Here is a 24,751-nt window from a genome sequence, read left to right as displayed (position 1 = left end):
CCCATTCGTCACATCTGAGTGATACATCTTCTGCGTGCCTCTTTATTGAACATAAAGCCACGCAAGCTGTCAGCAGCTGAGGTCTGGGCATCCTAATCTGAGAAATGGAGTAAGCTTTATTTTATTTGTCAAAAGGACGGTCCAAAGGGAAAGAAGTGAAAGTTGCATTTGTTAAACACATAAAGCATGTATAGAGCATGTGCCAAACCTGGCAAGACACCCTCTCCCAAATGCTATTACCAAATCTAATAATCACAATAGCCTCATGAGGCAAATGGTGTCCTTTCTGTTTTCTAGGTGGGAAAACTGAAGTCCCGAGGGGTGACGGGGCTTGGCAAGGTCCTATAGATGAAAGAGGAAATTGGGATCTGAACCGGTATCTGACAGGTTCTGAAGCCCATTTTGTCTCTCCACGTACTGAGCCTCCTGGCGTGAAGACGGCTTAGAGGGGGAACTATGTAGACTGAGCCCCACAAAGATCACCTTGATCCCAGCTGTGTCTCCTACTTTCTTTCCAGCTGACACTCAGGCAACGCATTCTCTCGGCCTCGGTTCCCTCATGTATAAAGTGGGAATAATAAGACGTGTTAGAGAGGTGTTTAAACACTGGAAGGTTCTTGAAGCTTCTCTGCACATCACTCTTTTCAAATGTCAGAGAATTTTACTCACACTTTCAGATAGGGGGATTTTTTTTACTGTAAAGATGAGGATAATGCCACATACTAGAGAGAAGCCTCTTTTATTTTATATTTTGTTATTCATCTATCTAATTCATTTATGATCCAGTCCATTAACTTTAACACTAGCGCTGGGAATTGGGACTATAACTTCTCCTCTATCACATGAAAACAGCGGAATTAATTTTGAATTCTCAGTTCCCCCAAAAGCCATGCATCCACTCACTATGAAATGGATAGGCATCCGACAGATGGTTCCTCCCCAAATTTCTGAGTTGTCCTATAGAAAGAAGAGCAGACAATGGATTAGATTCAAAGAGAGCTACCATCAAATCTGAAATCATCCTATAAAAGCTCCTATCAGGGACCCCTATTCTGGTGACGGGTACATTGAAAACCCTGACGTCAGCACCATACGATCCATCCACGTAATAAAAAACACTTGCACACCCTAAAATTTTTTTGAAATTTAAAAAAAGCCCCATAAACTAAAATCATCATGTTAATTTACCTTTATGAGGCTAAGTCCCTTCACTTATAAAATGAGGTCATTCTCTAATTCACAGTTTCATTCTAATTATTAAAAGGGATGATGTCGGTAGAATTCCCGCTCTGGAATACTGTCAGCAATCACAGGAAAGGTAGTTCTTCCAGGGTCCACACTGGTTCTTGGGTGTAAGTGTCTCCGAGTGTATGTGGGGAAAACACCTGGGGGCGGGCTGCATCTTTGGGAGCCATCGGGAGTTTGTATTCCTTATAGACACTGACTTTATCTAAATTAACCACTAACCAAACAGCAGACCAGAAGAATAATTTATGCAGCTGGCACACAGCCTTTGGGTGGTAGGGAGGTTTTCTGGGGTGTGCTTTCTTGGGCACTGGGAAATTTTAGTGAGCAATAGAGGATGATAGAGGAGTGGAGAGTCATATAAACAAGGAAATTGCATTGCAAATCACTCCAGTCTTCTTGTGAATGCTGTTCTTCACCTAGATAGTTCTCTAACACTCTTTTCTTTGGTGAAAAGGGTACATCTTCCCTCCCTTTAGCTGTCACTAACCAAAGGAATTGAGGAACTTGCTTTTTCCATGATAATAGTAGAGCTGCAGTTGATGGTAATACCATCATTGTTCTCAGGAGCAGACACAGATCAGTGTTTTATGGGCATTAGCTCACAATCCTTCTATGGGAGGTCCCATTTTATCCCGATTTTATAGAAAAGAAAACCGAGGTTCCACAAATTGCTCGTGGTCACATAGCTGGTTAGTGGCAAAGCTGGAAGCAAAATTAGACACTCTGTCAAACTGTGAATTGAGGACAATTGCCTTAAAAAACAAATGGTCTCTGTGTCTGAAAGGAGGAGGACACGAACGTTAGTGATATTCTCACTTCGAGCTTCCATGCGCTAAAAGCTTTCTTTGAGATTATTTCACAGAATCCTGAGGAGGAGGCATTATTAGCTCTGATTTAAATTTAGGGGGACAAATGATGCTCAGAGAGGCAAAGCAACTTGCCAAGCACACACAGCTTTTTATAGGCAGAGCTGGAGGAGTTCATGAGATGCTAAATCTGTGTTTGGAGAAAGGTATTCTATATCCTCGGGAGAAACATCTATCTTGCTATAATTAGCCTGCATCAGAGTCAGCAGCATGATAAAGCATGTTGTGCATAAAAGAGAAACTAAGTTTGGGAGAAGAGGAAGTTTGCTAGAGTTAAAAGGAATTTGGGGAAGTGGGTGAAAATATATGTCCCGCTGGGAGAGTGCTGACTAAGGCCATGTTGACTTGGAGAGGAAGAGGTTGTGTTTGAGACCTGCTGAAGATACAGAGAGGAAGCCTTCACTAAATGCTTGTTAAATAAATGAAAATTTAAATTAATAAATGGGCAAACAAATGACTGCAGTTAAGAAATAGCTTTCAGAATGTTCAGGGCCCTTCCAGGTGTTCCATTATGGGGGTGTCCAATGACAAGAGGAGGATTCCCCCCTTGCAAGGGGAGGCCGATTGCAAGCCAGCAGCATCAGATACTGGATCCTAGGCGAGGGCACACAGGTGCGTGCCTCCCATGTCAGGACCCTTGAGATTTAGGCAAAAAAAAAAAAAAAAAATCTTCTTCCCCAATAGTGTTTTAATGGCACCAACAAATTGTTTGCGGCCGTAGAACCATAAAACGTTGGAAGAGAAGAAAGTAGCTGGAGGGAGAGTTGAAGAAGGAACTAACACACACAGATCTCGCTTTGTGCCAACCCTGTGCCACGCACGCTCATCACGATATTGTCCATTTGTCCAAACAGCATGAGGCAGAGTCTGGATTGTTACAGATGAGGCCACTGAAGCGCAGAGAGGGTGAGTGACTGGGAACATGGGAGCCCAGGCTGTCACCAATAAGCCCCTTAGGGCTGCAGATCTCTGCTCACAGCTGGACGTCTTAACACTTCATGCCCTGGCCCTGGCAGATGACATTCCCTTTTAATTCCTTGGGGATCTGGGAAGCAGCTGGAGACAGTAACCAGCCACATTCTGTTTGGCTGATGAGATGGGAGGTGGGCGTGGGGTGGGCATAGCATGTAGCCTGAGGTCATTGGGTGTGCACTTCCTGCAGAGAGCTGGGGAGGAGCTGGTGCAGTTGGAGGCGCTAGTGCCTCCCAGAATCTCTACTGAAGCATCACGCTGAGAGCAAGGCAGAGAAAGGCACAAACAAAAAGACCTCCTCCTTTGCACTACTCTGTTATCTCTAGACCCTCTGCCACTTCTGACCTCTCTGGCCACACAGGAAAGTCCATCTCCAAGAACAACTGGCGAAAGTTACTGCTCACCCTGCCTTTCCGTCTTTGCCCATTGTGTTAACCCTCCTGCATTTTTAAGATACTAAAATATTGTATGTCACAGCATTTTCTTTAAATAATAAATTTACAACAGCAAAATTGGAACAGCCTTCGAAGCACATTTCTTGAGAAGAACATTGGCTTGATGTATTACAACATTTAAAGCAGGAAATCCCGCACACAAAGGACTCCTGGGGACCCGAAATGATTACTAGGAAAAGGAGCCTCACCGGGAAAGCCCGGCTCCTCGCTGACCTTTGCTTCCCACAGTCAACACTGATCTTGTTCCTGTTTAGTGACAACCACAGCTCGTGCCTAATGAAAATTTGCCCATTATGAGCTTCTGTCGGGAATAACACACTTGTCCACATCTGGGTACACACAGGGGTGTATTAGCAATGCTGAAAGAAGGACGAACTTTCACGATGACATGTGCTTCTTTTCCAAAACGGGATGTTAGCTATTTCCAATTTGTGTTCTTCTCAAGGGCAGAGTAAATCCCTGGCTAGTTGGCATGAAGGGTATGATTCTGATTCTTTGTCCCTGATTTAACAGTGTGGGGGCGACTTCAGAGGCATAGTTCTCAATTGCCCTCTTAATTTATTTTAATGCATTAGTCAGACATGGGAAAGGAGTGGGCAAAATTATCACACATTTTGGGGATCATGCACAGTTTGTTGGTTGACACTTCAAAATGAAGGTGGCTTTTTTGAGCAAATTATGATTTCTTAATTCCATGCTGTTGCATTTTAAGTCACCTTTGAAATTTTATAATAACCTATAATTGATTGGTTTAGCGAATTGCATCTTAATTGAAAAATATAATGTCTAAAAGCTACTTTAATTAGCCATTTATACACGCATTTAGCAGCTGAGCTGCGGCAGACACAATGAAAATAAATAAATGAATGAATAAATAAGTATATAAATTATTTGCAAGCTCTGTCTGATGGCAGTGCTCTATTTCAGAACACAGAGCTGTGATCTGAAGCTCAAGGGGTAGTTAGAGAAAGACTAAAAATGGCACCTCTCATATGACAAATTTCAGTCCAGGAAAAAGTAGCTGATTTTTTGCCCTAGTTATCATACCCCGTTGAATTTCCTTCATTCGTTTACCCAGCTGCTGTTTCAAAAATAAGGTCTTTGGACAAAGCTTATTTTAGATTTCAAATCATGGATTCTTTACAAAAAATTAAAGAAGCATGCTTCATAAGGAAGTTTGCTACATCATTTTTGGGGGCATCGGATCTGAAAACCTATAAAAATAATGCTTCCAAGTTTACTTTTAAAAATCTGATTTCTCTGAATGTGAATGACTATTACAGCAATATGCACACTTGTCGGAAGTCATTCAACTGCAAATTAAGAGGTGTGTATTTATTACATGTAAATTATGTCTTTATTAAAAATAACAGTATTAGGGGAAAAGAAGTCTGGTGTATTTAGACTCCTGTATTTCTTGGCTATTTTAATATGTCTTATTACACAAACAGAAAGGAATATTGATTAAGAGAGCCACTACTCGCTAGTGAAAATACAGAAAGCTAAAGCTTTCCTAGTACTTTATATTTAAAAAGATCATTGTCTTATAGTACGTTCTATAGTCACCTATATTCACGTCATTCACTTTAAAATGAACCAAACGAATACCTCGAATGGAAATCTTTTCTAAAACAAATGACCTGAAATTATACAACTATAAATCTTGCAGGAATTTTGAAAAAAAAGAAAAGAAAAGGAGAGGCGTGGGGGTACAAAGCTCAACCTGTTTACAATATATTTAACCAGCCAATTACACTGTTAGCCCACAATGACAAATCTCTCTCCAAATACGGCTTAGCTGTTCCTTGTTCGTGGCACTAATTTCTTCCAATTTGCTACTATTTCATAAAATTTTGTCAATCATAAGCATATTTTAGAAGATTGAAATGGCAAGTTAATGGTTTACTCTAAAAGAGACAAAAACACGGGGGAAAAACAGCTGCAGGATTTACACATCGAAGGAGAACGTCAACGTTATGAAGGAGCAAGCAGGCAATTAAAGAGAAGGAAAGTGAAATTCTAACTTTGGCGTTCTCTAATTTGTAAATCTATTGAGGATTGTTTAAACACGTTCCTTTTCATCAATAACGATCCTGGTGGTTGTTTGCATTCTTGCTAAATGTCCCCAAACTGGCATCTGCAAGCTGAGCAAAGTTGAACACCAAATTAGTCAAGGCAAACTCAGAATAACTAGTGTGTGTACCTTTCCTGTAACATTTTGAACTCAAGAGCAAAAATGATGTGGGTCTTAGAGAAGGGTACTGAAAAGATAAAAGGGAGTGAAAATTATCTCAGAAGCACTCTAGTCCGAAATCTTCCTGCCCAACCCCCTCCCAGATTATTGTTTTTGCCTCTGCAATCTGAAGAAGGAAGATGTGGGATACGAAAGCGGAATATTTAAGTCTCTGCATTAGGAAGATTGACCTACCTGAAATAGATCTCCGTTGAAGGGTGTGTCTGCCACAGCGCATTTGCCGATAAAGGCTTGGCCTGCCCTTAACTTTTTTTGCTGTGATCCTTTGAATTATCGGTCTGTTCCTGATAACATCAAATAAAAGACTTCCTCTGATGCTTGCTGTATATTTTGCACAGCCTTTGTATTAAATTATTTCTTTTGGCTAAACCCACACTGTATTTCCAAGGCTTTCTCATTCTTCCCATCATTTGATAAAGAGAAAGACAGAGAGTCTATGTGGTTTTATTAATAATTTGTTAGTAAGATACAATCTCTTGGTTTACTTCTGGACTAAGAGTCATGTTTTTATTTTTTTCTGATTATAGAAGTGATGCATGCTCATTTATAAATATTTGATCATACCAGCTACACCTCTCTCTAACCTGCTCATATCAGTCAACAATATGCAGAGCACACTTTTCAGTGTCAAAATAGGCTCTTTGTTATTATTTTTTTTTTGAATGGCTGCATGGTACTGCATTGTATGAATGAACCATTTTACCTTGTGTTAAGTATTGTATCTCTTTAAATCATAATATCTTTATTTATGTAAGACTTTAAATATGGTTCTTTGTGATTTCAATCGATGATTTGAAAGCAAATTAAACAAAATGTTTGAGAACATTTTGTAAGCTACAAACACAATGCAAATTATTATTTTTCTGTTTCCTTTCTGCTTCCAGAATAGACTGGTATTTTTATTTCACATAAACCTTGATCCAATTCTGGCTCTACCAATCAAAAGGGACTCTCTGCTTTGATTTATCTCTCTGAGACATAGTCTCCTCATGTTCAAGATGGGAATACCTACATCTCATGGTTCTCCCATATACCAAAGATGTCAATTCAGGTAAAACGTTTAGTTCTGTACCTGACCTATAAGAAGCCACCAATACACATTAGGTGTGTTCATTTCTGCCACGGCTGCATCTGGGCTTTCATCATCTCTATTATAATTCCTTCCCACTTGGTCTCTCTTCTTTGTTTAATGAGCCTCTCTTCACTGTAGACAGACTTAAAATGCTAATAAGTACTTCATGGTGAATGAATTCAAATGGTCTTCTAACAACCTTCAGGTATGTATCGTGATCAATGCCATCATACAGGTAAGGGGGCTCAGAGAACTTAAGTAAATTGTCTAAGATCCCCCTGCCTATAGATAGCTCCCTATGATGGTGTGTAGACCAGGAGAAAGGGAAGTCATGGTCAAGGCTGGAAAGAGCCCAATCACTTAAAACACCCTTTGCACTGCACTATGAAACATGAGTTCAAAGAGCTCAGCTCTAGTACCACAGCAGATAACAGGATCAAGTGGAGAGAATCATCCCAAGAGGGGCATAGGATGCCTGCGACTTATGGTCATGTCACCAAGCCTTGAATTGACCTGACAATGGTGATAATGTCACTTATTATTTACTGAATATATATACCAGGCACTGTTCGAGTTGGAGATAGAGTTAAGAGTGAAATACCAGGACTGCAAAGCTCACCACCTCCTGAATTAGTCCCATATGAACCACATTTGTGATTCTGAAACAGAAATGTGCACCATGGCCTCTTTGATTGGAAATTCCAAGGAGAGTAGGGAAGAAGCCAAACGCCTGGTCATTCCTGTTATCCACATCCCTGTCTTCGAATTCATAGACTTTAAAAAAAATCACTTCCAAATGTATCATTTGTCTCCGAATTGTGGAAGAAAGACAAATGTTGATATAATGCAGGCATGTGTATCTGAATAGCTTGATACATAGTGAGGGAAAGGCTATATATGATGACAGATGTCAGCATAACATGGAAAATTCCTTTGCCACGTGATAACTTCTGCTTTGATAATACATTAAAAACCAGTGAGAAATCTCTAAGGAGTGTGGTTTGATGGGTTGAGGTAGAGGAAAGCCCGACATAAATAGCTATTTGTATATGAGATCACACATCAAAGAGTTATTTTCACTAAGACTGAAATGGTAACCACCAGCCCATCTGACAGCAGAATGGACCAGACCCTTCATAATGCGTGTGTACGAGTCGGGTAAATGACTCAAAGGGACCCCATGAGAATGCTGTTGATGTAGTTTCCGAGAAGGGTGATACTACTTTATCCTGGAGGCTTCCTGAGTTACAGAAATGCAGTTTTCCCGCTTCACCCACCCTCATTATTATCAAGAAGTGCCTTCATGTTTGATTGCATTTCAAGATGACTGGTTAGCCCTGGGATGAAACTTTATAAATTATTCTGATTTCCTTTATGGTGTACATAAGCTGGCAGGAAAGCATTCTGTTAATCTGGAATTGCTTTATTAAAGGAAGAGTCTAAAAAAGATGAAACTGATCATCTTACTCTGGTATGGAACGGTAGACTTTGTCATCCTGTTATTTCTTACCCAGGATTGCCTATGGCCTGACACCAAAGATTACCATCATCAAGAAGATCCAAAGAGAGAATTTAGAATTCATTTTTATTTATTCATTCATTCAGCAATTTGAATAAGTCCTCTATGTAACAACTACACTAAGAGCTGGGTATACAAAGATGATTAAGTTCTTGATCATGCTTTCAAGGAGTGGAAAGACATAAATTGACAGCTATGATGCAATGTGATTATTTCTATGAGGGTCTGTTTGTGTTATGGGGGTGCGTGCACATATCTGATAAGAATGGCAAAGTTTATCTTAAAAAGCGAAGGATAAAAGGAGATAAGATCACAGACTACAGAGTCACTGAAGTTTGGGCTACAATGAACCCAGCTTCAGTACATCAAGATGAGGGAACACAATGGAAGTATTTTAGGGCAGATAAAAAGAAGTCATGTGTCACCAAACAGCTAGTAATTTTGAGAAAATTCTTTCCTCTAAAATATGTTGCTTCCCCAAAATAGAAAAAGCTTCATAAAAATAGCACTTACTTCCTAGAGTTGTGAATAAGCAAGGAAACAGGTATAAGACCGGAGCAGAGTACCTAACGTACCGTGTATGGCCACAGGAACTCCCAGCTCCTGCACTGCCACTAAGACCATTTTCTGGCATTTTCTTAAAAACATCCAGACACCGGGGACCCTATTACTTCCCAAGACAGTGCATTCTGTTTGTTTGGCGGCAGCGTTGTTAGAAGGTTCTTGCCTCTGTTGAGGTGAATTTTGCCTCTCCCAGTTCCAGTGTTGCCTAGAATGAGCGTGACGCCTCTTGCTCATGACAGCCAGTCAGTAAGACAAGGTGGGCATCGCCCTCCCTCCCCTGACCCTCAGAGTCTTCTCTAAAGTGAGGTGGTAGGTTCTCAACTATTTCTGGGAGAAGCAATTCACTGGGGAGTTGAGGGAGGGAGGGCATCAGGTGATAAACTTGGGAGAATATTACTTCAACAAATCTTAAAGGAAGAGACAGTGATCACAAGTCCTTCACAGTTGTTTGGATGGAGGAGCAGCTCACTTATCTGGAAAGATCCATTGACCCCAAGACAGTTGTTAGATGGAGGTAATTTTCCTTACAGGCCTATAGTGATGAGACTAATGGGGTTCAGAGGAACCAAGCGCTGATAAGGATGATGTCCGTCCTGCGAGCACATGCACTTAAACTCCTTTCTTCTTGCGTCTTTCTGGTCTTCCACACATAAATGTTTAATTCTCCATTTCGCCATCAATCAGCTCACTGCTCTGGGAAGGGTCTGTGGATAAAAGCCGCCCAGTGCGGTCTGCCCAGACCTCCAGATGCACTCAAGGCACCCTGAGAGCTTCTAAAGGGCTGATGTCAGGATGGGGCCCTTGATTAATGATTCCCTGGGACATTCTGACACCCTTGCATGGAGGGGAGAGATAAGAGCCTGGCCGAAGCTGCCAGAAAGTCCTGCTTTGGAGGAATGAGGTCAAGGTGAGAAGCTTGGGGCAAATCCACCAAGAAACACAAGGCACGGAGTTTCCTCTGGGGGCTGTGTGCTGGCCTGCCGAGAAGAGAGCAAAAGATCATTCTGTAGTAGTGTAAGGCAAACGAGAGACAGGACAGATGGTGTCAAAGGGACACTGGAGACCCGAGGAAGAATCAACAGATAATCGAGGCAGAAGGTGCCTGGAGATTTGTCCTGAAATGCATGATTCTATTTATCAGGGAAAGGACTGTTTTGTGTCACCAGCCTTTGGGTCTGCCCAACTGGGGGCAGGGGTCACCTGTTCAACACAGGAACACCTCCAATCACAGGGCTTTTTGATAAATGATAGTCTTAATTTTTCCATGGCTAGAAAGAACATTCTCTATGGTTTGTATCCTCACCAAGAAAGGCCCCTCTGGTCTCTCATGTAAAGGGTCTACCTCAAGCCAGGTGCGGTGCTGTAACTGACAAACTCTAAGGGGGGGACAAGAATGTCTCTTTAATCTCACCTCCTGAATGTTTCTCCAGTCAGATCCCTTCTTTCCACTCTGCCTCAGCCACAGCTTTGCCACTTCCAGTTTGGATTACCAAAATGGGTTTCTGGTGGGCCTCCCTGACATCTGTCCTAGTATCCTCATAACTGGTCTCTCAAATCAGTGATCCTCAAAGGTTAGCAAAGGATGGGGATGGGCGGTGGGCAAGGAAGGTTAGCATCCAGTGAGTATTCTTTAAAATTCATGTGAACCAGTTAAAAACCCATACATACTCACACACATACACACACACAAGTATATATAAGCTCATGGTATGATTATATTTATAGGTATGTGTGCGTGTTGATACAAATACGAGGAGATAGTATATAAGTATTTGTCTCTCTAGCTAGCTAGTTAGCTATCCTATTGCTTTATTGCATCATGCGATTTTAGATGCTTCTCCCCATCATTCTTAGACATCTATAAAAAGAAAATTTCTGATCATAGAGTATCTTAAGAGACACTCACAGGCCGGGCATGGTGGCTCACGCCTATAATCCTAGCACTCCGGGAGGCCGAGGTGGGTGGATCACTTAAGGTCAGGAGTTCGAGACCAGCCTGAGCAAGAGCGAGACCCTGTCTCTACTAAAAAATAGAAAGAAATGATCTGGACAACTAAAAATATAATATAGAAAAAAATTAGCCGGGCATGGTGGTGCATGCCTGTAGTCCCAGCTACTCGGGAGGCTGAGGCAGGAGGATCGCTTGAGCCCAGGAGTTTGAGGTTGCTGTGAGCTAGGCTGATGCCACGGCACTCGCTCTAGCCAGGGCAACAGAGTGAGACTCTGTCTCAAAAAAAAAAAAAAAAAGACACTCACAGGTGTTTTTTCTGTTCGAGATTACTTATTTGTCAGAAGGAGAAAATGTTGACCCTTAACTTTTTGCCAGAGAACTGGAACTATAAGCAATGTCTTTTCCTTCCTTCCTTCCCCCCTTGCTTCCTTCAATAATTATTTATTTACAAGCTAGACATTGAATAAATAATTATTTATTTACAGGTGAGATGTTGGAGTTAGAATGATCCAAACAACGTAGTGTCTGCCCCGAATGGTTCCCAGGTTATCGCAAGATATAGGCAAGTCGATGGGCAAATTTCAAAACAAAGAGTTAATTTTTATAGCAGAGAGATGTTCAGGATGGTTACCGTCCCCTCCACAAGGAAAAAAAAAACACCAAAACACACTTTCTTGTATGTGCCAGATGTGATATGGAAAAGCAGAGATTGATTTTAGAGAGTGGTTTTGTGCAAAGAAAACAGGCCCTTAGCAAAATAAATTGTAGCAGGAGACAGTTTAAAACAAATAATTGAATGTGTTTTGATTCTGCTTTGAATATATATATATTTTTTAAATTTTGGCTGTGTGGTCCCCATCCCAGCTGAACCACTTGTGGTCCTGTGGGGACTGGGAGGGGAGGAGGAAAAATCAGTTCTAGTCCAACTGGGGAAGGTGGCTGAGTTAGCTGCACTCTGAGTGTTTTGAGCGCCAAGTCCAGAGGCACAGGGCAGATAAGGAAATCTGCTAAGCACACATAAAGGTAGTATACAGCTTAAGGGGCAGGAGTTGTTGATTTTCACTCTACTGTCAAGCCCCATGGAGTGGGAAGGTCAGGCTCCCTCCTGACGAATCCCAGAGGAGAAAGGAGGAAGGCAATGCAGACCGCAGCCCCCAAGCCACCCTGTGCCCTGCACTTCTGGCTTGAGAAGGACCCTGGCTCCCAAGCCCAAGGGGAGGCAGCCTGAGGAGGCAGGTGCTGTCTCACACGTAAGCAGAAGACACCAGTGAATTCCCGAGGGGGCCCCTTCCCTGCTAGGGTTTGGGAAAACAAGAGAGAAGCCAGAAAGAATCCGAATCATGTCATCAGGTAAGAAGAAAAGAAACATCTGAGCTCCAGGTCCAGTTTCATAATCTGTAAACGGTGGCTCTAAGACAGCCAAGCCGTCACGAAGGGGAAATGATGACCTAGGTAAATTCCAGTATCACGTACTGCACAGGATAGAAGTTTGGTAACTGGTAGCGCAGCTGTCTCTCTGTGAGGATGGCGTCTTCTTACCCTATCTGGTTTAAATGGTCTTGATGATGTTCTCTCCCACTCACTCTTGAAGCTCCAGCCTCCTTCCTGTCTGACTCACCTTGTCCACTGGAGCAAGAGCCAGCCCACTCCTCCCTTCCCCGCCTCTCCTCCCCTGGACGTGGAAACTAGCTAGGAAAGGAGGAGTCCTGATCCCAGGGGAGCTCTGGCAGAGCTGAGCCAATACCCACGCAGCTACCAGGCAGGAAACACGCCAGACAAGCCTCCTCTTCCCGAGGGAATTCGGCTTCCCAGCAGCAGGGACTCTTAAGGCAAAAAACTGCAGCGCTGAGGATGCACCCGGCTGTCTCGGGCTCCCTCGCCGCCTCGCAATATGCTGAGATAATTGCCATTCCTTCTAAAGGTACACTGAGAACCTTTGGCTCTTGCTGTCATTAAAAACACAAGGTCTGAAATCCTAGTAGCAGCACGGAGAAAAAAATGCTCCTTTTGAGGAGCAACATGCTATGGCTGGGAGAGGCACAGACACTCTGAACATAAACGAAAAAACACATTGGCCAGCAAGCCTGTGAGATTATTCTCAGCTTCCTCCGTAACCAAATGCATGAAAATTAAAATAAGATGTGGTCTCTCAGTTTGGCAAATATGAATGAATAAATGAATGAATGCATGAATAAGAGATATGACACCCGGTGCTGGTAAGACCGGGAGGAAACTCTCACGTGCAAAAATTTTACCACCTAAGCATGTTAATGACATGCTTCAAACTTTTAAAATGTTCATAGTGCTTATCGCCTCTAGCGATTTATACTAAATAAACCATGGGATACATATGCAGATATATATATATATATACATACACATAATCTCAGGAATATATATATATATAAAATCTCAGGATTTTTTCAAATACTGAAAATGTTGAAAAAGAAACTTTAGGTTTAAAGAAAAATTGGGTTAATTATGGTACATTCCTAAAATGGAATATTATGCAGTCTTTAAAATGACATTGAAGATCTATCTGTTATTTCTTAATATATCTCTGACAATTAGGAGCAAGTAAATGCTTGTCTTTCCTTAACCTTCTTTTCACAGTAAGATGTTATTTTTTTCTTCTCGTTTTAATAGTCATGCTTTTATTTATATTATGTAAGTAATACATATTTATTGCAAATTCTAAAACATATTGAAAAGCATTAAAAAGAATCACTCATGGTTCTACATTATTCAGAATGAGGTATGATGTACATTTTTGTGGTATATCTTTTCAGAATTTTCCTATGCAGTTATTTGAATATATTATGCATATTTTCTGTGAATGGGACAGATTAAACATGTTTTATACTCTGCTTTCCACGTGAATGATACATTATTAATGTCTTTCTATATTAATAAACACAGGTGGATAATAATATTTAATCATACCTGAGCTTCACAGTTTCCCTGAAGGTAGGAATGATTAAATATTATTATTCTTATTTATATGTAACCATATACAAGCCAAGCAATTTCATTATCCTTCCTCCCACAATTAAAAATTAAAATAAAAATACCTAGCAACCAATTAAAACAATTCAAATGATTTCTTGGGATTTCTTATTAATTTGAGGAAAAACAAAAATATAGGATCTGATAAGAAAAACATACTATTAAAACTCTATACATAGCATAATCTGAATTGTTTAAAAAACACATACAAACTTACACACAAAAAGAGATTGGGGAAGAAAACAATCTGCCAAAAACTGTATAGTTGTTTCTTAGAGTTGTGAATTTTCAGGTGATTTTGAGTTTTATAATCTTATATTCTTTTAAAACTTCAATATGAGCACAAATTAACTTCATAAGCAGAGAATTTTATAATCATAAACTGTGATAATCATATGCCATATTAATTTTAGGAGTATAAACACACAAGTATATAAATAAACAAAAGCAAATAATTTATTTTATTCAATTTTACTGAAGCTCAAAGTCTCCTGGTTTTTGTCTCTATTCTTGTTTGCGAGAGACAGAAGAGGAGCCCTGTATTTTTGGGACGCTATAGGAAGAAATCTGCTGATGTTTTAAGTGCTTTTTTGACATAGGATCTCAAACGTGGCTGCATGTTAAAATCACTTGGAAGACTTTTAAAAGTTAGAGAAGCCTGGGCTTCGCTATCAAGAAATTCCAATTTAATTACTTAGGGGTGGAACCCAGGCATCAAGGTATTTTTTTAAAAACCTTTCTAGCTGGTTCTGATGTGTATCCAGAGCTGAAAATCATTGGGTTATATCATTTAAATTCCAAAAGCTCTCTACAAAAACTTGGGCAAACATCTCGGAGCGTGAGTTAGAATCGCTTCCCTTCGAAACCTGCCCCCCACACATGCACTCAGTGGTTTAATGGTTTGAGCTGAGCCGACTACTGGACAGTATTGTAAATCTGCTTCCTGTTTCCCCATGTTTTTGCCTTTCAAGTTTCAGACAATGTTCCAAAGGACAACTGGAGATTTTAGAATTTTAATCCATTAAATAACTTGCTTAGTGTTAATTCTTTGGTTAGTGCTTCAAATGGCTTGATAATTTTTATGACTCCTGCTGGCTTATACATTACTTTCTGAAATGTTTCTACTGATTTCCTTGTCTTCAATATATAACAATTTACCAGTTTATCCTAAATCTAATACCTCAAATTACTCCATTTTTCTGGTTTGGGTTACTGTAGCAGATGAAAACATTGAATTTATTTCTTCATTTCTGATTATTATTTTATTCTTTCTTACTTGAAATTTTTTTTTACTACTGTAGCTATTATAATCTGACATAATTTTATCAAAAATATATGTAACTTCTACAGGTATCTTAAATATCACCACATTCACTGATGATTATAAGCATTTTATTCTGAATCTGTGTGTTTCATTTTGTTTTGCTTTATTTTACCTTAGAGACATTTTTTCATATGATGAGAGATAAAAGTGTTGGATTATTTTCTTCAGGATTTTTTTAACAGTTCAAAATTTACAAGTACTTCCTCTTCCTAAGATCTCATAAAGTGTTAATCTATTTTAACTTTCTGTGCTTAGATTATGATACATATAAGCCCTTTATCCATCAAGGATTTATATTGCTATATAAATGCAAAGGATTTATTAAAATTTTCATTCCCTCCAAGATTAGCTAATTTTAAGAAGGCCATTTATAAAATGGTCCCTTCCATTCAATTACACAATGACAGTTTGAAGTGATCTGGGTAAGTGCCCATATATGTTTTCCCTTCTCTCATTGACCCAAAACCATCTAACTGTGTGTAAGTACCACACTGTTAATTTTTGCTGCTACATACTATCTTTTTCTATCTAAAAGAGCTAGCACCCCCTAATTTTTTGAAACATTACTTGACTTGTATATATTCAAATATATTTTATAAAAAATTTAATTTGTTGCAGGGTATTTTCTTTTTATGTTTTATTTAGGATTAGATGAAATATATGAATTAATTTGTGGACAAAGATATGTTAAACATACGGCTTTTCTTGGACACATTGAAATTTCGTAATACTCACAGCCACCCTTAGGGATCAAAGCAAAGGGAGATTACCTTGTTTCTCTGCTCAGAACTTGAGTTTGATACAGTCCTCTTAGGACTGGGTTTTCTTGCCTACCAGAAATCTAAGATTGAGAGTTATGGAGAAAATCCTGAGATGTTTATTTCTACTTTCTGACAGTGACATTAAACAAACAGAGCAATGGCAAATCCGTGACTGGCATTGGATTTAGATTTTACCTACAGACAAAGCAAGCAGCACCATGCTGAGCTTGGGTGCATCATCTTCCCTCCTGAACAAGAAAAGGGCCGAGGTAATTATGCAGGGCGGTCACGTTGAGGCGCCAACCCTTCTCCTTGTTCAGTTCAAATATTATTGCTTTTAAATGTCAGCATATCACCATTGTAAGCATGTGTATTTATTAAAACTTCTCTTTCCTGAGACATTTCAGGTGGACACCTTGGAGCATGATATATATTTAAATTTTAATCAGAACTCCAGGCACAGCGATGCTTCTATTAGAGGTGACTTGTTTGTAGGAAGAGAACCAACTTGAACTGAGGTTCTACTATAGACGTGGACCTGTGCCAGGCACTGCACGGATAGTGCCACGTTCAATCCTCATGAACACGGTGACGGGGGGATGTTTCCAAATCCCCATTTCACAGGTGATGAAATTAAGTTTTAGCCTCTGGGGATTAAGTGGGCCTTAAAGGACACTTGAGCGACTGCCTTCACCATTCCTTGCCCACTGGCATCTTTAACATCTTGATAAAATTACAGAGAAATTTTTCTGAGCACTTACGTCTGAAAGCCTTTGATGATGAGGCTCTCACGACTCTCTCTCCAAAAACCCATCAGTGCATTATTGGATGTCTCTGGTATGACTATTTAAAAACAATCAAACAAAAACAAAAGTCTTTATATGCTGGCTGTGGGGCTTTGCTGAGCCTCTGTGCCCATATCAATACATGAGTGGATTAACAAAATGTGCTAGGTGTATACCATGGAGTACTACTCAGCCATAAAAAATGGTGAACTACCTCTTGTATTATCCCGGATGGAACCGGAGCCCATTCTACTAAGTAAAGTATCACAAGAATGGAAAAACAAGCACCACATGTACTCATCATCAAATTGGTACTAATTGATAAACACTTACCTGCTCATACGGAAGTAATCATTGGGTGTCGGGCAGGTGGCAGGGGGGAGGAGGGGATGGGTATATTTACTCCTAACAGATACGGTTTGCACTTTCTGGGGGATGGGCATGTCTGTAGCTCTGACTTGTGTGGAAAAGGAAATTTATGTAACTAAAGCATTTGTACTCCCATAATATTCTGAAATTAAAAAGTGGTCTTTATATCAAACTAGATCCCATTTCCTTATACTTTCTGATCTTAGGCTCTACTTGAGTCTTCTGAAGTCAGGGAGAAAAGATCTTCCCTCTCTGCCCACATACAACAAAGGAATTGGAGTGGCGAATTAGTCCCACTGAGTGACAAACTCAACATTTCATGTGATGGAGAAACTGGCATCAGCCTCGTATCCTCACAGTTAGGACCCCAAAGTAAGGTGTCCCTTTTTCAAGGTGCCACATTCTTCATGGCCAGAGGAAATCTGGTTTTCCTCCAAATATCAAGGCTTTCATGAAAAACCCCTGGATCCCACCCTTAGTTCAGGGAAAGTAGTACCCTCGACATCCGTTTCTGACATCAGTGTGTTCCAGGAACACGTCACTTTTTAGTTTCCCGGAAAGTGGTGAGAAGTGCAACCTCTCAGATTATAGCCTTTTAATGTCTTCTTTGATCTGCTTTTGAGTCCCTTGGAAAAAGGATGGGTGAGTTGTTTCCTAGTTGGTTTTCCTGAAATGTCATTTCTCTCGGCTCTGCCTGAAATAGGAGCTAGAGACTAGGCCATTCAAGGTTCTACTCTCTAATGATGGTCTGAAATAACAGGATCAGGGCAGGGGATTTGATATCAGGAACTATCAACATCCATTCAGTACAAAATTATTTTCTGAGTCTAGCTGACCATGCACTTTTCTTTGCAGCTGCAACTTCATTAAATGGAGGACTGAGTTTCCAACAAGAAAAGGTCAACATTTCCATTTCGGCATTCAAACATCTCCAAGATGGGTTTGAAGCTTTAGTGTTCTATTGATTCAGCCATCCCCATGCTGAGCACAGAACTTTGCCCAGAATAGATGGGCTGTGTCAATCAAAGCTCACCAGCGGGGCTATTTATTTTCAGTTTGATTCACAGGGCTATCAAATACTGAAGTTGAAGGGGACCAAGGTAATTCCACTTTAGTACAAATTTGCAAATGAGGCTTTCATTACTGATACGTTACTGAAGCTGAAATTCATGAAGAACTCTTTGAAATGACAGGGTTTTCTCTTGCATTCATTTGGCCTGTGTTTATCAAACAAACACTCACTAAACATAAAAATATAAAGTAAGGCCTCCAGAGGACATACTGACTCTATAAAAGAAACTGCTGTAATTAAGTGCCAAGCGACATAGAAATATAAAGCACTGTTGATTGGGGAAGAGGGAGTCTTTGATTTGGAACATAACACAGATTGGCGGCATTTAGACATGAAGAGATGGAGGATACCCTCTCAATAGAAGGAACAGTCCATCTACTAGTAAGTTTACTTAAATCATATTAACACATTAACTGCCACGTGAGTTGTATTTAATTCACGCTAGTTTAGAGCCAGGGTACTCATGAGGCAAAACCTTGCAGTTGGTTAGTTAAAATCTTACTTGTTGATGTTCTTATTATTCCAATTAATAGCGACAATTTAACTCTAAAAACATGGATTGTGTTGCGTATAACTCATGAGCAGAAAACAAAAAATAACAAATTAGAAAGGATTGTTTTGTTTTCATAAAACACCTCAGTCCCAGGCAAAACTTTGTTTTTTCTAGTGTGGCAGTTCATGTGTCAATAATGATAGCAGCTTCCCAAATGAATGTTATACTTTTTGTGTACTTTTATGGCATTGGATTGCATTCTGATAATGTTTTTATTTTAAAAATCTTATTTTTATATTATAAATTTAAGTTTCTTCCCTTGACAACATAAGCTATGACATAGATGTTGTTTATTAATTTTTATGAATTTTGTTTTTCCTTCAAGTATTCTCCTCCTCTTCACAAGGTGTGTTTTGCCCCCAAATGGATCACACCTTCTCCCCCAACACACATTTAAAGCATCTCAGCCTTTCTGAGGTTTTGCAAAGTCTTTGTTCTCCACATTTGCCTTTGTCTTTCCATTTCAAGACAGTTTGCTTTAATTGTAAATATATTTAATTAGCAGCAGATGTATCAAATCAACATTAAATAAACCAATTCCATCACCTAGAACCATACAACCCGCATCCAAAGGCTGTTTATAAAACTTCTAATAAAATTCTTTCACTTCACTTTGTAAATGTGTCCAGATCTCTAGCATCTCTATATCTCCAGATCTCGGTTAATTAATTTCATAAGTTTTATGTTTTACTTTTCTTTTGGCAGGGGACGAGGGGCTGATTTCTCCCTCTTTTAAGTTTTCTTATTTTCTTTGAACTTTTCTTTCTAGATGGCCAAGCTCTGACTTTCCTGACCCAGGATTTAATACATATGTTTATATAAGTTATATATAATTCATCTCTGGATATGAAAAATATATGACTATAGGGTGAATCCATTAGGCAACTGTGAGTGATTACAAAGTCTACTTATGTGAAAATCCTGTAGCAGGAAGAGGAGAAAACCCGAACAGAGTAATTCATCTTGTCCCTATTGTAATGCTACGGAGCAAGAGTTTCAGTGGCAACTGCTCCTTCTATCCTTTATGTTTGGAAATTGACCAAGCCTAATGCAATGAGGAGCTATTCCTGAGAAGTCCCCAAGGAGGTGCTTCCAATGTGCTAAGGAGTAGATCCTATGCCCTTTTCTACACCTTCTCATTCTGTTAACCTTTGCTCACTCTGTAGCATGGAGCCTTAAGAAGTCACCATTTGCCTGGGCAGAGCTGTGTCAGGATGGTGACTCCACTCACGCCATCCCTCTGCTTTTCTCTCCTTTCTTCCAGCCCTTTCCCTGAGGTCTATAGAGGCCCCCAGAGAAATGGCCAGCAATGTGCATGAAGGTTGTTCTGAAGATCTTACTATCGAGGAAGGGAAGATTGCCTATGTTTCTCCTCCTTGGGACGCAGGCCACACTAACTTGCCTCTACAGAAATGAGCCAAGTTCCTCACCTTGGTTCTTTCCTACCCAAGACGATGTCTTTCCAGGATGATTGACATCTGTAGTACCCATTCCTCACACCGGCAGCCCCACTTACAAGAGTGTGATCTGCCTATGCCCCCTCAGACCCTATCCCAGCACACAGACATCTCCACATTTCTCAAATCAGACTGCACCAGTTCTCTTGAGCTTCTCCCCACAAATGGCTTCAGAAAGTCTCCAAGCCAATTGTGCCTTCATCGTAACCAAAGAGAAAGCAAAGCGTGCACAGTAAACTGATCCACTAACCTCATCCTCTCCTCCCACGGATGATCCCAGCTCATCTTTCTTCCTGATTCCTTTCTTTGCATATCCTCATGGCCTTGGAACATGCAAATTAAATTCAGCAAATATTGTCTGAGCACCTGTGATGAACTTGAACATGTGAAGTCACTATGTGCAGAAATAACTTTAAAACGAGAAGTCAGAGGAAGGGTTCTGAAGGAATATTCCTAAGGAAAAGAGTAAACCATTTTGACTGGGGTGACGTGGGGAGGTGTCATGGAGGTGGGATCAGGGAAGTCAGGTCTCAAATGAAGGTGATCCCTTGAGAATAAGCACACACTCATTACTCAGGTATACGCCAAGAATATTCTCTATTTGTACACCATTGATAAGATTTTATTTCTTTTCATCTCTTAGGTGATACCCTGCAGCTCATTCCATTAATTCTTACCTCGAGACTCTGGCATACTCCCTTTCTCCATGTCTTAATATTTATCTTTCTAAGAACTCCCTTATACTACATGGAAATGTGAATTGATGTGGAAGTCTCGCCCAGCAATTTGTCATTAATGGATCAAGAGTCTTAAAAATGTTCACGTAGGGTTATTAAGAGCCAGCAATTCCACTCCCAGAAATCTATCCAAATGAAATAACCTAAGACAGAGGGGGAAATAAATATGTAAATTTTTTTTTGCAGAAATATGTTTATCATGCCATAGCTTCTGATTTTGTTGATATGATAAAAAAATAGATAATAAAAGAAATTATTAAATGATAACACATCCATGTGATGGACTGTTAATGTAGCCATTAAAATGGTGCTTATGGAAAATTGGTAACATAAAAAATGCATATGATATGTTGTTAGGAGAAAGAAGCAAGGTGCAGAATTGTGCACGGAATATAATCACGGCCATGTAGAACTTGCATATAAAGTGGGCTAGATGCAAAAAGAATTAGACAGGGAGGAAAGGGGAAAAAATATTGACAGTGGATTCTGCGTGGGTTATTTTCAACCTTTGTTTTTATTTTGATGAATATTGTAGGTACTCTTGAACAGACAGGTTTTTAAAAAATATATATGTAATATTTGCAGTAAATTTTTAAAAGAAGCTTTTAATCAAAAAGCTTATTTTCCTTCTCACTTTTTGTGCAAAGGCACACAGCTCAGATGTCTCCATTTGCTTCCCTTTATTATCGGACTCAGGTCCCCATAAATTTCAGGTTCAAGACTTCTCAGCCCCCACATGCAGCATCAGACACAGAGACTGACTCCCTTCCTCCCTCCCTCTTCAGGGTCATTTCCACTCAGCCCACCCACAGAGAACAGAGAGCCTGGTAACTTTGATATACAATAAATATACATATTTCTGTAACTTGTCCTGTGCTCCTGATCTGCATTGCACTAAAAAGAAAAATTCTGGTTTGCTCAATAAATACTTTGTTCTTAATCCAGCAGTCACTCCTATCACTCATCCTATCTGCCTTTCTCTTTTGGCATGGCCCATGGTTTGGTGCTGCACAAGCGTCAGTATCAGCTCTTTTCGGAAGTTCTCGGCACCTTGCACTGTGGGCTTCCTGCTACCCCAGCCAAGTTTTCTGTAAGATTTCCATAAACTCCTACAGTCCATATTTAGCAATGCCAATGCATTCTGCCCACCAAGGATGGTCTCTTTCTCACGTTTTATGATGACTGTTTCCCCAGGTCTTCTGCTGCCCATCCAGCATGAGATTTAGTCCAGGTCGTTAAGAGAGATTGCCTAGAAGTCTCTTCCATATTTCAGGATGCCACTAGCACATACACAGTCTGATACTGGTCTCTTTCATGCCTTTTCCTCTCTACCTGTCCTCCCTCTGGAAGAACTGTAGCATGGGCAATTTCACTTATACAATTAATCAATTAGCAGATATGCATTGAGTACCTGCCACATGAAAAATATAGTGCTGGCTCTATGGGGAACTTGGAGGAAGAAAAATGGGTGTCCTTATTCTCAGATTGAACAGTCTGGCAAGAGGGAGAAGATAGGTTTGGTTAGCACCTAAACCAAAGGCATAGGATGTTAAGCAATGCAAAGGAAGGAAGAAAGGAAGGAAGGAAGGAAGAAAAGGAACTAACATTTATTAAGCCCCTACCTTATGCTAAGCACATAAAAAATCTGCTACAGAGATATAAAGCCAAAGATTCAAAAGAACTCGATAAATGCTCTCAACTATATTTATTTTCACAGAAAGCTCAGAAAGATAAATGAAAACTGTGTAGGGAGAGGGGTGGATTTGGAGTAGGGTTTCAAAAACCTAAGCTTAGGTGATAGAAGTTTATGCAGAAAAAATAGAAGTGATAAGGTAAGCAAATGGAGGTCACGGATGGAAGACGGCATTCATTTAGTACGTGATTCGATATATTGTGTGTTTGTTGTGGGAAGAAAACAATTCCAGGACTTCTGAAATGGAGGAGTAAGGAATTCAGTGCATCCTTTCCCTAGCAAAATAATAATGTAACTGGTGAAAAATACAAATAAAACAAAACAAGGCAATCATTTAAAATGTCTGGAAAGTGTCCCAAGGACATAATTAAATAAAAATTTATTCAAGAAAATTTACTAAATTTTAGGAAGAAAATCAAAAGTCTGTGGCATATAAGCCACTACCTGCTCTGGACAGGTGTGACCAATAAGATAGAGGATGCAGATTCCCCAGTGCACAATTTGAGGTTATGGGGTCACCTGGAAGGAGCAGGCTGTCATTCCTTCTTCCCCAGGGCTTTGTTGTGAAGACTTCGTCTCAGTCAACAGCTGAGAGGTGTGTGGGTCTCTTCATCCACCCAGCCCTTGCTCCTACAGGGAGGCTCTATTTCAGGCAGGACAGGCCAAGAAAGCTGGACCCCATCACTTCCCATCTCCACTCCGGGGCATTCAGAGAGAGCAAATTCTACTTTAGGAAAGTAAAAGCCGGAAAGAACAGGGGCTTCCACCTCTCTCCAGTGCCCACTAGTGGAACAGCTATGTGATTCCAAGAAAAATGGGTCTCGCCCCCAGTTCCAGCTTGTGGGAAAGCGTTACTCCCCAGGGGGCAAGGCAGGACTTTGGGACAAGGGCTCCTCTGACCTCTGCCTCGGGAAACTGATTTTATTTGCACATAGTGTGCAGAACTTCATGCCTGTGCGAGTTGTAGGAAACACTGAAGATCTGGAGAGGAGGCCGGTAGTTCCCTGAGAGCAAAATAGCAGAGCCGACAGAAGTTTAATAGAGAGAACCAAGGATACAGACAGATGAGGGATCATAGTCAATCCTGGGGGTCAGGAGGTCTGTGCACACATGCTAGGCTAAATCCACTCAAGAGCAGGCAGAGACAGACGTGGGGCCAAGCATTTTCCAAGTCACAACACAGGGCAGAAGCCTTGCAGCCATGTGAGGCTTAAATACAACCTCTGACCAAACACTAACTACTCTGACACAGAGGCAGCTCCTAGGAAACCAGGCTTACACATAAAATCATCCCTGTCAGCCTGGAAGACTGTGTGTATGACCAAGGCTGTGCCCTCCCAGGGTAAATCAGAAAGGGAATCTTCCACCCACTAGTCCCTGGCCGAATATGGGGCAAAATGCCATAAACTCCTCAATTTTGATAGCAACTTTCAGGCCATACACACACACACAATGGTAAAGGCTCAAAATAAAACTGGCCAGGGGCCTTAAACACAGTCTTTGACCACTAAGTGACTTAGGCTGACCCAGGGGAGCTCCATCCGCCAATCTAAAGGTAAATGCGAGAGGGGAAAAAAGTGTGAGCAGGATATAAGAGGCTGCATGCTACCAGGGAAATAGACTTCACAGAATTAATTCAGCCAAGTCACAAACCAAATAAATGACCAAGAAAATGATCAATAACAATGACCCCCTGGGAAGATCAATATCCATAATTGCTGTAATATATTACCTAAAATGTCCAGTTTTCAACCAAAAATTATAAGACATGCCAGAAACAATATATTGGCATAATAAGTTATCTAAAATGTCCTGTTTTTAATAAAAAATAAAAAAAACTATGATACATAAGAAATAGTAATTTGAGATCACATATTGCGTGAGTCCATTTACATGAAATGTTCAGATTGGGAAAATCCATAGAGACAGAAATTAGATTAGTGTTGCCCGGGGCTGGGGTGGGGCCGGGGGCAGTGGGCCGTGATTGCTAATGGCTACAGTACTGCTTTTAATGGGGACAAAAAATGTTCTAAAATTAGATAGTGTTGATAGTTATATAATGCTATTAATATATTTAAAACAACATTGAATTG

The sequence above is a fragment of the Propithecus coquereli genome, unplaced genomic scaffold, assembly GCF_000956105.1.
Source record: "Propithecus coquereli isolate 6110/MARCELLA unplaced genomic scaffold, Pcoq_1.0 Scaffold67, whole genome shotgun sequence".
In the NCBI taxonomy this organism is placed as follows: domain Eukaryota; kingdom Metazoa; phylum Chordata; class Mammalia; order Primates; family Indriidae; genus Propithecus; species Propithecus coquereli.
The sequence above is the reverse complement of the archived record's forward strand: the minus strand, read 5'-3'. Positions refer to the sequence as shown.